General features: G+C 38.9%; 1 protein-coding gene across 2 annotated transcripts in view; it reads left to right on the top strand.

Moving 5' to 3' along the window:
* SORCS2 (sortilin related VPS10 domain containing receptor 2) overlaps window positions 1–14373 on the top strand; it is a 552296-nt gene that overhangs the window by 160044 nt on the left and 377879 nt on the right. The gene's annotated exons all lie outside the window — the stretch shown is intronic.

Consider the following 14373-nt stretch of genomic DNA (forward strand, 5'->3'; position numbering starts at 1 on the left):
CTTGGGCCATTTCTTCTGCCCAGAATTTTTGCTGCCTCATTGCTCCCTTGAGAGACCATCTTCTCCTATTCCCTCTCAACTTGCATATAGTTCTGTAAGCCAGAACTAGTATGCATCTGAACCTCTTGGATCAACACCACTTTCAGTAAGCTGGAGGCCCTGTGCTTTTATATGTGGTGACTTTGAGTGTCCAAGGACACTGAACTTGCTGTGCGCGTGTTACAGAGCCTATGTTGTACAGGCCTGATGTGTCTGTCATCAGCCTAACTACATGGTGACCGCAGCCATGGGGACCTTTTCCAGTGAGGGGCTTGTCCTTGTAGGCCTATCACTGAAGATGGAACTGGCTCAGATGTGTCTTCTGCAGTTTGCTTATTATGCTCAGTTCTAGGACTGTGGTGCAGAGATGTACTTGAGAAGTCAACACTGCTCTAGTAGAGGCTATTACATTACCGCCTCCCAGCCCAGATGAATAAATGGACATTGCCTCATTGCTTAATAGTTTCTTGAAAAAGATTTTTTTTTCTCCTCTTTTGGCTTATAAGAAACAATTAACTGACTTGTTTAAAAAATCAGGCTTTATGTGAGTCAGAAGTGAGTCTTTCAGTGACTCTTGGCCCTTACAGAAGTTTTCCCTGTTAGCTTTCACCCAGTTTTCTCTGGAGGAGCCTGCTTCTCCTCTTCCTCTGGATGGGTCCTTTCTAGCTATGGATGATGCCCTTGTGAATATTGTTTGCCTTTTGGTGAAGCCTACTATTCCTCCTGTATGTAAATAAAGCCTCTCATGTGCTGCAGTGATGCTCTACTGTCTCTCTCCATGCTTGCCTTGGGGTTTGCAAGCCCTGGTAAGGAAAAATTTCCTGTTTAGATGTGTGGTTATCGTGTCATGCTCATATGGACGTTAATAACGATGGCCAGATTAGAAGACGAGGGAATGCTCTTTCCAATATTCAGACCAATATAAAGGACTGGAAGTTTTAAGTGGGAGTCACAAACGTGAGACAGAAATGCCTTATTTTCATCACCTCAACCTCAGGCACTCAGGCCCAACTATTGGAAGAGAGCTTGGGCACAGACGGCATCTTGATTTCACTTATGGTCTGCCTGTAGTAAACTGTTTTGTCTCCAGATATGCTTTAGTCTAGACTGAATTTCTTTGCTTGCTCAGTTTCATTGATTAGGAGTGAGATTTTTCTGATGCTTGATGGAGTAAAATGAGATGATATGATGGTATTTTTCTAGCTTGATTTTTCCTTCACTTCCCCCACCAAGCATAAGAGTAAAGTATCAAATTAAACATTCAGAATGAATCAGAATATTGTATATTTTTCTTGAAGCCTAAGCCTTCAGGAATAACCATAGCGATCTCATACAAAATATATCTAATGCTAGGACAAATTAGGCTACAAGTATATATTAAGAATAAGAACCTATGTTTTTGTGAAGTGTCTTTCATCCTAAAAGCTAGGCTTTAAAAGGCACTACAAGCTGTCTAAGATGCCTACGTATAGAAATCAGTCACTTTACCCTAAAACGGAGCCACTGCTGGGAACCAAAATGTTATGTTTCTGAAAGAACATGTATTCTCCTTTCATGCTTTTAGTTTTTTTCAATTTTCTTTTTAGTTCAGTAGAGAATTTCCTTGTGTACAGCCCTAGTAAACATTTACCTTTATCCACTTGGGTTCGTTATGAATTTAGTCAGAAAACACTTAGCTGTTGTGATTATTATCTACCATTATCTGCTATGAGGACTTTCGTACTTTACTGTGTTAATCATTACTAGAATTAAGGTTTTAGTTGCAATTCCTTTGGAAATACCTTATTTCCATGGGTTTGCAGCTCAATTCTAAACACTCCAGAAAAAAAGCATTTAGCTACAGGCAGTTATTTAATTTTTCATTTCTGTCCCTTTCTTTGGTGCTGAAAATACAATTTTAAACAGCACAATCTTCTGAACCTATAAAATAAAAAGACTATCTTGGAGTCTTATAGATTTCTCCCCCCACTCCTCACCCCCGTTTTTACTTCTCCTCTTCTCCCATGCCCGCTTTCTAGCAGAAGTGAGATGGACCCTTCTCTTTAGTCTATCAGTGTGAAATAACCATGAGAGTCACTGCAAAGCCTAATGGTAATTAATAATTAAAGACAGATGCAGAGGAACGTGTCTATAATGCATTGATTTCTGGGGGGAGGAGTGTGTAAGTTACTTAAAAAAAAAAAAAAAAAAGGTTCAGTAGCTATTCGCGACTTGAGGTGCAAGCACATTTTACCTTTAGACAAAGCTTCTTATTAATCATAAAGCCATCTCTAGATAAAATGAATTAAGTATGCAGTTTGCAGATCTCACAGTTCATATTTGCTGGTCATGTACAACTATAGACTGTTAGTGTTATTTGTTCTGAGAAATGAAAAAGAGGAAGGACAAAATGGATATCCTGGGTACCAGGACATTAAAAACAAAACAAAGATCTGCCTATTCAGTGATCAGAAACAAAAGATCTGTGCCTTCCCACGAGACTATTTCTCTTAAGGCATTGAGGAGTGAATATTTCTTAGGGGCTGACCTGTTCTGCAAATACCTGTGCCCACTGAGGAAACAAACAGTGCTTGTGTTGGAAAGGACCCCAAGACCTGAGCTGGCATGTTTGAGCGTTTATTTTAGCTTTCTTGGTTGATGCATTTCATTGGTAGTACGCGTACTGCCTTTTTATTTTATTCATGGCGAATTCCCATTATTTCCAGATATCTGATCGTACCCTTTTTTTCACCTAGTCCTCTAACCTCCTTGACGTCCTTCTCTGCCCCTCCTTTTTCTTAATCCGAAAGCTGTTTGATCCTCTCACTGCTGTAGCTTTGTTAATTAGTGCAAGTGATTACGAAGGGTATGTGTTATGTCTCCTCCTGGAGGAAAACCACTGGAAGCTGCCCATGTCATGATTTTGGGAAGGGAGACGGGGCCCTCAAAGAAATTCACTTCAGGTAAATTGCTGTCTATATGTTATTGCAGAGAGTAAAGGAAGCTTTCACCTTCTTTGGACCAGTAAATACAAAGGCAACTTGATTTCTTTCCCTGGTGATAGGGAATCAATGTCTCTTAAATTGCATGGATTTCTGCAGGTAGATCTCTGAACGGAGTAGTTTGTAAAAATAGAGAAGAAATCTATGGACTGAGTTATTACCATTACTAGTGTTTTATTCATTTAAATCTCCTGCTAGCATTGAACTTCTAAAAAAAAAAAAACCTTCTTCTTTCATATAAGCATTAAAACTGTGCTGTGTTAATTAACTAGTGTTGCTGTGTGCTATGCTTGCTCATTTTAAGTCTTTGAAAGAAAGCTTGATCTGTTTTGATGTATCTATTTCCTATATCGGCTACAAAGGAGTTTTTTGAGGGGATGCTATCCACATGTTTGACTCCTGAAGGTAAAATTTTAGCTGAACTCAACAAGAATATTTGTGTCTCTATTTTTGACACAATTCCTCATGAAGAAACATTATTCTTTTTCTACCAGGAGAAGGGAGTTCATTGACAAATTGGCAATGTGTATTTTTAACCTTTATTAGCTTTTGACATACCTATATATTCAGGAGGTGACCGACTAACGTTGAATGGATGTTTTAGTCATTTTATTATGTCTACAAGATAGACTTCTACAAGCTACTCTACTGATCGGACAGAAAATATCTTTTTCTTTCTATTTACTGTTGAAAAACCAAGGCCCACCACCCGATCAGAGAAGAGAAGATAATAGCATTAGGAGAGGTCTTAGTGTTTTTTCTGTACTGAGGAAAAGATATTTGGTATTCTGGAGTGGGGAAATTAAAGGAACTGAATGTTATTTTAGATGTGTGGGTGATATATTTTTCCTGTGGCTTTTAATCTTAACAATTCTTGCGAAATACAGTATTTTTTTCATGAATACACGTACATGATGGATTAACATAGTAGGTCTGAGCTCATTTCCAGTAGTCTACCTCTGCCCACTTTCTCTGATAAACTGCAACTGAACTGCTTTGATTTACGAATGCGTTTTTTAGAGATCTTCAGATATGAATGGAAGTTCTCACTACAGGATAAATCTGCTTGCGTTGTTAAGTGTAATCCTACCTGTTCTCTTTGAGTAGTCTTATGCCCTTTATTTGATACTGAAACTCATAAATTAGTAAAGCCATGCAAATTGTGGAAATTACAGCTTGGTTGTTTTTTCTGTGTGTAGGTTGTACAAGACTTCTGCAAGTATTGACTTTATCAGAACTGAATGCTTCTCTTCATGAAAGAACTTTCAGCATCAGATTTACTTTTAATCTGTTCAGAGTGGGCTTAATCCAGATTCCCATTAGTTTAAAAAGACTTTGGGTCAGACTCAGAATAAATACATGGATATGGCAGGTGGAGGGATGGGGAGGAAAAATATCCAATTGGTAATGATATCAAGCTGAAAAATTGCTATTGGGTTTGGGCCGTATCCTTTGCACTCAGCATTAGCATTAGGATATCAGTTAAACCACAGACTCCAGACTGAAGGAATAAAATTTGCAAGAACTTGCAGGTTCAGATTTTTTGTTGTTGTTTTTGGGATAAAGTAATTTTGATTTAAAAAAAAAAGACTATTGAACTGTATTAAACTGTAAACAACAGACTATGCTATAGAATATTAATAGAAACAGGTATTTATAATACAAACGTAGAAGAAACTTGTTAGAAAAGGAATTGGAAAATAAATAGCAATTGCAGAGAGATATTCACTACAACGAAGAACAGCAGTAAATGTCATGTACACTGTGCAGAAATTTTAACTGGTAATAGTATTGAGTTCTGAAACAAAGTACTTAAAGTATGAAAATATATGCTATACAGCCACTTTGAAGAAAAGAAATGTGTTTGAAATGGTTACAAAAAATAGTCTAGTGCACTTTCTGAGAGGAAATACAGTTGCGTAAGTTTCTTTCAACTCTTCCCTCAGATTTGCAGTTTTTCACTGACTGCTAGTTGAGGGGAAAAAAGGATTTTTCCTTTACTGAAGAATTTGACTTTTTCATATTATGTATCATTGAGGAAGTCTGTGGTACAGAAGCATGTAACTGTGCTCAAACCTCCTAATTCTGCAAAGCATGTTAGGAAAAACAATCCCTTAGTTCAGTGGGACAGAGAAATTCTGTCCTATCTGTTGATCCTGCTTCTCAGTTTGTCCTCTTTTCATATATTGGTTTGTGCTGTGCTCAGACTGCTTCCACACTGCACAGCCGGGAATTACTGCATTACTACAGAAAACAGCCATGAGAAGGTATAAGTGCTACAGATAATCAATTCTTCAGAAGTGTTTTAGGGATGAATTTAAAAATGTTTGCCTTCCAAGTCTTGTGGTATTAAACTGTTGTTTAGTTCTTGTAAAATGAAGAAAAAAAAGTCTTTAACATATTTCTAAAGCAATCTGGGAACATGGAGGCCGGGACCAAGCATGAAAAATTCCAGTCTCTAAGGGGAAAATTTCCATTAAGACTGTATTTTTGAAACTGCTTTGCAACCCTAACTAAATGCTGATATACAAAAACTGTCCCCAAAGAATCTGTTGAATGCCTAATTCTTTGCTGCAGTCAAATAAAACATATAGGTCTCATTTATCAGGGCCTACAATCTTTTCCTGCTCATATCTACTTGATCTGGAGGTCATGTAAAATGTATTAGAGGTTTAAGATTGGAATGTGATTGTGATTTGAATCTTGGCTCTAAGATGACCAATTGTGTTAATATTCTGCTTAGTGGCTAAGCTAAAGTGTAGTATCTATGTGACAGGACAGAATTGGCCAGGGACCCAACATGGCCTGGCACTCCCTGGTGAAATCGCTCTTTCTTTTCTCGGATAGTGCTGTAAAGCTCCACTTAGCTGCAACAGCCCCTGCACTCATAAAATAACAAGCACTTAAGACTGAGCTGGATGAGGAAAAGTCTGAGGAGATACAAAAAGCTGGCAAAAACTCAGTGCTCGCAGATTGGAAACCTTCTGGCTTGGCTTTGGCCTGAATGCAGAGAACTCTGCAGCGCTCCCCGGGCCCCATCCAATGTTTTCTCTGACATATTTGGCCTCTGACCAATTTTCCCAACTGCTCCCAAGCCCTTTCTAATAGCCTTCTAATCCAGTTGGACGTTCCCTTGGCTCCTCTGCGCCCTTTGCATTGGCACAGATGCGAAGTTCGGCTGCTTCAGGAGTAAAGCCCATGATAAATGTGCTATCATCCTTCTCCCCCTGAAAGGGACTCGTTCCCCGTATCTTACAGTAGCTGAATTCTGTTAATTTCATTTGAGTTGGTCCTAACTTATTTTGAATGTGGCCACAGAGAGTACAGACACTTGGAATCGGAGGGGTAATGGGTCCCTTTTCAGGCCGTGCTGGGGGCAGCATATTGGTATGTCTGCTAACATTATTTTCATATGGGAAGCTGCAATCTGCTAAAAGTCAGAGCAAAGAGGCAATGTTGGGCCTAACCTGTCCCTGCGAGAAACCATAAAGCAACTGGCCGAGCTGTGTTTTGTTTTATTCTTGTTTTCCCAGGGAGCCCGCTGACTTTGTCCACTCTGGTTCTGTGTTGCTGGTCAGGCCTGATTTTATCTTTCGAATAAAGGGTACTTTACCAGCCCCACACGTGCTAATGCCGGTCAGTGCAGCACGCATACCCCACCTCGCACGGTGCAAAAGGAGTCTTGTGTCTGCTCCTGCTGCCTCTCAGGTCTTCTGACTAAAATACTGTATTGCTAGAACGTAGCTGCCGCCTTTTGTAGCACGTTTGTCCTTGCAGTACGCCCTTCAGGTGAGAGGGTGCTGTTGTCCCCTTTTACATCATGTGTGACCATGGTTAGCTTTCTCATTTATAAAAAACAAATTCAGATTTCCTGCAAGATCCAGGAAATATAAGGTCCCGTCCTCATGGATGTTTGGAAGGATTTTAAATGTTGTGACTCTTTGGCTCGTGTTGATACAGCACCAAAGTCCTTGCTCCCATATGCAATCCTGTAAATCCTGTTCGTGATAGGCAATTAGGTTTTGTTTGAACACCACCATAAGTCATTCTTGGCAATAATTTAATTGAATTTTGAGGTCTGTGTAGGTGGATGCAATCTATGATAAATATGATGTTATCAGGTCACAAAGATATTTAATCTTGTGGCCCTGGTGAAGACAGCAGCCGTGAGGGAGAGTTACCAATATGAACATATCTGCTAACATCCCTGAGTCCAACAAGCATTCTTCCCAGCTTCTGGTATCCTCCACAGATGTTCCCATATGTCCTGCATAATGTTTTCTTTTTTTTTTTTTTTTTGAAATAAAGAGCCTAATTATATTTGTACAGTAATATAAAAAAACTAGCTCTGGCTTCAAAAAAGAATTCAGTGATGCAGCCTGGAAGCTCAATTTTACATTTTATATTTTACTATTGGGCAATAACAATGCATGATGGACTGAGAATATTTGACAAATAGCACTTAGGATTTGATCTTTCTTCTCTGGTAGTGAGTAACTATATAACATTGATGACCAAGGTGGATTGCCTGTCTGTAATATTGGATTCCTGAAATATCCGGAAGAGAGTAAAGATATTTTACATAAGTCTTCTGTGAATGTCAACGCTGCTTCCTCTTGAATTTTCATGGGAATGAAAAAGAGTATTCAAGCAATAGGTTTGCTTCAACAGGGCAGACTGTTAATCCATTCTAGAATACATTATTAGAGGAGATAAATAAAGCTAGTCTGTATTTCAAAAAATGTTACAATTAGGACCCAAGCCAAAATGTTAAAAGCTAGCAGAAAATATTCTTGCTTCATGCTTTGGAAATTTATTCTCTTGGCATATTTGTAGATGAGGCTTTAAGAGCTTATAAGTGCTATGTCAAATATTTAAACTTACACACACCCCCTCCCTCCTTCCTCAGACATGTGGAAAAAGGCAATTGCAAAGAACTGAGGATTTTTGTATCAGCAGTGACATCATTTTAGACTCTTTGAAGAACTGAAGGTGTACTAGAACAAGTAGTTAAAAAAGTGAGACACTATATGTTGATTAGTTGGCCTTCAAACGGAGTTCCCGTTTGCTTGAGTGAGCTCTGCATCTCCAGCTTGCCCAGCAATCTTAGAGCTGCATCTAATGATTACGCAAATGAGCAACTACAGGAATATGTTAGAGTAGCAACAGTCAAGATTGGTCACTACCATTCTGAATTTACATATGCCTTGATTTTTGAGAGCTAAACAATAAAAGATGCAAACACAATATTCCCTTTTGTCAGATCAGGCAGTGGCATCCAAAAGCTTATTCTTGTCCAGGTTGCCAACTGGTAAAAACTGAAGTAATGACCTAACTGCCAGAGTTGCAAATTACTGAAGGCCGGAAAACATACTTGGGAAGCAGCTTTGTGTGCTTCCCCTATTCTTACATATTTATAGTTATTAATCGCCACTGTGGGAGACAGGATGCTAATCTAGATGGTCCTGTGGTATGAACCAGTATAGCCATCTGAAGCTCTTAAATCTGCGAGGTCTCCTTTTCCATTTAAAGGCGATGATTCTCCAAGTTACATGTTGGAATAATTCAGTGTCTGACACGTGCCTGTTACACCAGCCTGTGTGTCTTGTTAGATTAGAAAGCATTTGTTTCCTCATGCTGAGGGAGGGTCTACAAAACCACTTCATTTTTCTTTCAGGTACTTTCTTAAGATTTTCCTTTGCCTCTTATAGCTGTAAACAAGTAGTCCATTGAGTAGCACTGCTTAGGAAGTTGAGTTTACTTTTTCCTTCCTTTCCTTTTCAGTCTCTGGCTGAAGCTTTTCCTGCATTTGGACGTTCATAGTTTTGTCTTGTGATAGCTGCGTCTTTCCCTCAGTAGTATTGTGCGTGATGATGTGAAGGCTTCTCTTTTTCTAAGCTTGGACTCTAAGCTCCTGCAGGCAGTATGCTGTCTTTTTTGTTCTCTGTTTGTACGACGTTACACAATATAATCCTATTCTCCACTAGATAGTGCATTAAATGCATGAGATGTCTTAAGGTTACTCTTTTATATAAATGTTTGCAGGGTCAATGTGTAAAGTGCTATATCTAACATGGTTTTGAATGTGGAAGTAATCACAGCTATCACTTTCAAGAATATGCACTTACTGAGCTCTTGCAGATAGAAATACTTTTTAGAGAATAGGAGTTGAGTCATTATTGTGTCTTGCCTTGAATTATGAATAATTTCACTGCACAGAGTTGTTAGTAATGTTTAAGACAAGTGCGCTGATCCAGTCAGTGACTTCATACACAAGTTCTGTCTTCTCCCAATACAGTTTAGCTGAAAGAACTATAAATCTAATCTTTTTAAGTCTTTCATGTTATATCATCTGTTCCTTTTATGAACTTTATTACCAGAGAGGAGTAGAAGCTTGTACAGTGAAATCTTAACAACTTTAGTAATGGCCTGAATGTCTTCGTTTTCACCTTGCATCATTACCACTGCAACAAAGTAAACTTAAATGCTCTCCTCCACGTACAGTTCTTTCAGCTCAATCAAATTACTGTGAAGTTGTTAAAAGTATTATGGTAGTTGGTCCATATAATAGACGTGTAGTGATATACTTTTATATTATTATCATCTTGGTTTTTTTTACTGTTTTCATAAGTGTCTATGGTTTAAGTAATGAATATAAAGACTAATCTTAGTATGATGATTAAAGAGTCTGCCTACTGTAGAGCTGGGGATGGCTTGAGGGATGGGAGCAATAGGCGGTTGCCTATAATGAATTATGGAATTTTTTGATCATCAGTTGTCAAGAAAGTTTTTGGAGTACAGGGGCTGTTGCTGAGGAATTAATAAGTTGTGCTTGATCTCCCTGAAATAGTTACATATGCTAAAAAAGGTGAATTAGGCTGTATTCTTGAGCAAAGCAACAGCTTATGTTCCAGTCATGCAGAATATTAAGTGCCTGTTTAACTTGGCTCTCATAAGCACTTCTGTTGATTTCAGGGGGTTCATGCACATGAATTAAATTAAGCAGATGCTAAAAGGTTTGCAGGAGCTTGAGTCTTTCTGAGTAGTTTATATCTTTGGTAGTACTGGCTGCCCAGATGTATTTACAGCGTGCTCTCATCTTCTAATAAACTTGTGAAAACACAAAAAATTCATACTTGCAATTATGCATTTGAAAGTATGAATGTTTCTCTATTAAGCCTCTGAAAAGATTCCAATAAAGAACATTATTTCAAATAAGAAATGGAGGGGTCACATAAAGCTTAATCCGTAAGAATTTCAATGTGGATAGAAAAAGAGATATATCTGGTAAGAATGGTCCATGAAAGAAGGCATCGTGGGGAGAGCATGGAAGAGATTTTTTTTTTTTTTCCTGTAAGCCTATGTTTATCAAAAAGAGTAGGATCTTAGTGAACAGAAAAGAAAAAAGCAAAGATATGATATAGAAAAAAACACTATGGAAAACGATTGATCTAGAATTCCTCCCTTTTTCCTTTCTGTCCCTTCTGAGGTCTCATGGTGAGGAAAAGAGGGGATTAAAATCAGCCCTTTTAAATTCAAAAAATGGTTAGGAGATGATGAAAAGCACATTGTGTCTCTTAAAGAGAAAGTTTCCTCTATGATCCAGTGTTGCTGCTAAGGATTTTCAGAAGAGAACAGGAGAAAAGGAGAAAAAAAAGGAGATAATTCTGATATTAGTTTGGCATCGATAGTAGTATCTGTGGAATTTTCCATTTCTTGTCTCGGTCTGTCTTTCATTGAAGACTAAGTGCAATCCTGAAGATGGGTCTATTTTGCATTTCTGTTTTTGGGACAGAAACTGCTACAACTCTTTTGATTGGAGAAGAGTTTGGTGTTATAGCTACCATAACAGTGAGAGCCCACCTAGACAGAAAGAAAGTAATGAAAGCAGTGGAATGCCATGGGAGCTCTCTTAGGCAAATCAAAAGTCTCTCTCTCTCTGTTGCTCCCCTCCCCTCCGTCTTCCCCCCTCCCCCTCCCCCCCCCCCAAAAAAAAAAAAAGGAAGGAGGAAGAAGTCGCAGTGGAGTAATTTCTAAAGCTGAAGTTCTCCTAGCCTGCACAAGTTGACCAGAATTACAGTTACTATTTCCACTGACAGCTTATTCCCAATGCACTATCATATGACTTTAGGAATCCTAAGGAATTGATCCTTCATGCCTTGGCCAATGTGCAGAAATACTGTGGGTAACTGTGGGCTTATGGATGGGGTCAAAGGCTCTAGTGAAGAGGGAGGTAATAGAGCGCTGCTTTTGTGGCATGGCATATAGTTTCAAAATAAAATTGAATTCCTTAGAAAAGGAGGAGTGCGAGTATAGTCGCTTGAATTCTATTCAAGGAACCTGGCAGGAAACTAGAGATGCTTCATTCTTGCTTCTGCTTTTCTACCTGTTCCTGAAAGGGGGAGAAACTGCTGTGAGCTGCCGCATTGCTGTAAAGTGGCAGAAGGAGCTAAGATCAGAGCAATCAGTAGAAATGTAGTCGGAAAAATACAAAGTGCAGGAAGATCTGTTGCTAAGAGTTGTCTGCAGCCCTCAAATACTTTGCAAAAAAATGAGATCTGTACTAGAGAGCCATGGCTTTATTTTGGACCAATACATGTATGTATTTTTACTTGCATTTGCCTAAGAACACCAAAAAACCGAAATTCCAGCCCTGGAACTTCATTAAAGTCTTCCTTCTTTAGGAGTTGCAGGGTATGACAGCCTTAGTGTTAGTATTGATAGCAACCACTTTCTGAGGGATCTGGGAAGGCAATGAAGAAAGCATGCTCAGGGACTTTTGTGTCAGGGTAATGAAAGCCAAAGACATACGTTTCTTAGGTGTATTTGACCAGGACCACCACCATCAGATGTTCATAAATTCCTAGCACACCACTGTGAATTACTGTTGCCATCTCCACTGACGCTAACTCGAGGAACTGTGGGTGAATTTAAGATGAAATAGGTTAAAATGACTAAAACAGGAGGAGGAGGGACTAAGGGATCTGTAGGCCGCCCTATAAATCTATCTTGAATAGAAAACCTGGTGAATCTAATTCTTCTCCGTTGCCATTTCACTACGTTTGGTGGAGCTGTCCATGACTGACATTAGGATGAGCCGGGCAAGAATCAGACCCTTGATAGTTTTGCTGCTGCTGTTGTGCGTCAAGCCTCTCTTCATTTGTAAGCAACCCAAGCGCTTTCATTAGGGCAGCAGCATGTATGCACCGTTGGCTATTATCCAGCCTGTAAAAAGGCTTTTTAGTTATGGAGTCCCATTGAAATGAAATGTCCGCTCAGTGAAACAGAGCTCTGCTCTTACAGATGTTGCACAGAATACAGAGACCCCAAAACACCTTTAATTTTTTGTGGAATGATTCCTCTTGTTCTTCTGATTGGCTCATTAACTGAGATGAATTATGGTTCTGGTTAACAGGATCGCTATTTAGTCTGAAAAGATGCCTGCAAACTATAGGACAGTGCTGTAGAATTTGTAAAAGAGCTGACCTATATTTTTCAGATACTGAGATGAAATATGCTGGCCTAATTGAAATAGTGGTCAGCCTTGCTGGCAGCCTCATACTTCTTAGATTGCAATAGGAATCTGCTAATACTGTTTAAGAATTCAAAGATGGCTGGTTATGGCTTTGTTCTGCCTACTAAGTCATTTTCCATACTTCCAAAATGCAAAATAGAGTGTTATAATTTTTTTAATTAATTTAGCAGTCAGATTGGAGATGAGAATATTCACAGCTGTTTCTCGGGGATATAACTCAGAGTAAGGGACCACTCCTGCAACATAATTGATGCATCTTGCTACATATGAATGCTATGCAATGCAGTTTGCAATTACCTGACAGCTATTCATTTGAGGTATGCTGGATAACAGTAGCTTTCTGATTTGGTGGCTGCATGCCCTAGATGAACTGCTACTAGCAAACAGTAAAGTCTTTAACATTTAGGACATGATGATGAGGAAGAGACATAGCTTATTTGGAAGGTGCTTTTAAGATTCTTCAGTAGTGGTTAAGTTCAAGCCAGGTGGGTTGAGAGTAACCACATAGGATCTTCTGTGTGTGATAATAACCAGGTTAAAATCAAGAATGAAACATCTGGCTTGTCCCATACCAGAGAATGGCTGCAGTGTACTTCACTGAAAACAATCTGAATTAAAAATATTGTGGTTACAGGATGTACCGGGATGAAGTATGTTGGCTTAATAAATTCAGGATTCATTCTCTGGTACTGCATGAACGTAAGGAAATAGCAAGTAATATAGGAGTATAATCTTATATCTTTTGATATTTTCTTTTTCAGTTTGATAGGGCAAATATACATTCTTGTGTCTCGTAATAAAATCTCCCACATAAATTTTGTGGTCTAAGAATTTCCGTTGCTTCAAAAATCACTGGCTGAAATTTTTTCCCTAATAATTGGAGCCAATAGAAGCTTGCTCCCTGTAGTTAAGTTTCTTTTTCTCTCTAATTGCAAGCACCAACAAAAAATTGTAGTAGGACACTGGCAGTAGAATAAATAGCTGACCTGATGGAGCATGTTTGGGCTGTAGCCAGGAATCTCATCAGCAGATAACTCTCTCCTTTGGGAAATGCTTCTTTCTCTTGGCTTTGTAGTCCTGTAGTAACGTATTTAAAAGTAAGAGATTTCATTTTTTCTTTCTGTATTTTAAACCAAGCCTTAATTTTTACAGTGCCTTCTCATCAAACTCCAACAAAGTGCAATAAGAAAGAGTGGTCTGGCAGATTACGAGTCTTTTGGGAATAGGAGAGAGTTTGCGAATTATGGTTCGGTTTTGCTTTTTCTTATATCAATATAAATCAAGTGTCATGAATTTATTAGGCTTAGATCACCCTGAGTGAGACTGATATCATAGCTCACTCTTGCAAAATGTTGTGTTATATCTAAGACACCATGTACGTAGGACGCGTGGTCTGGAATTCTGTGCTCTCGTAACCTCCACGGTGCAGGGATCCAAGCTCTGAACTGTTGCTCAGATGTAGTAGCAGCATATTAATTATCTGGATAATCAAAGCGAATGCCTACAGTTGCTGTTTGCTTTCATCTGCTGGTCGGGAGTAGAGGAAGTGCTAGCTAAATAAAAGCGGCCTTCAAACTGCTGGAGACTGATGTTGACCCCGCATTGAAGAAAGCTAACAGCTGTGCAAGGAACCAGAGGTTCTTCCAGTTTTACCGCCCTAGGGTTGTTATGGTGACTGGGGTAGAAGAAGGACTAATAGGGACTGGCAGAAGGTGAAGGAAATCTGTTTGAAGTGATCTAAATATAAAACAGTAGTAAGCTCGGTACACAATTTATGGACTAATGGTTTACATTTGTTGGCCAGTGAATTTGTCAGAT

The sequence above is a fragment of the Struthio camelus genome, chromosome 4 (assembly GCF_040807025.1).
Source record: "Struthio camelus isolate bStrCam1 chromosome 4, bStrCam1.hap1, whole genome shotgun sequence".
In the NCBI taxonomy this organism is placed as follows: Eukaryota; Metazoa; Chordata; class Aves; order Struthioniformes; family Struthionidae; genus Struthio; species Struthio camelus.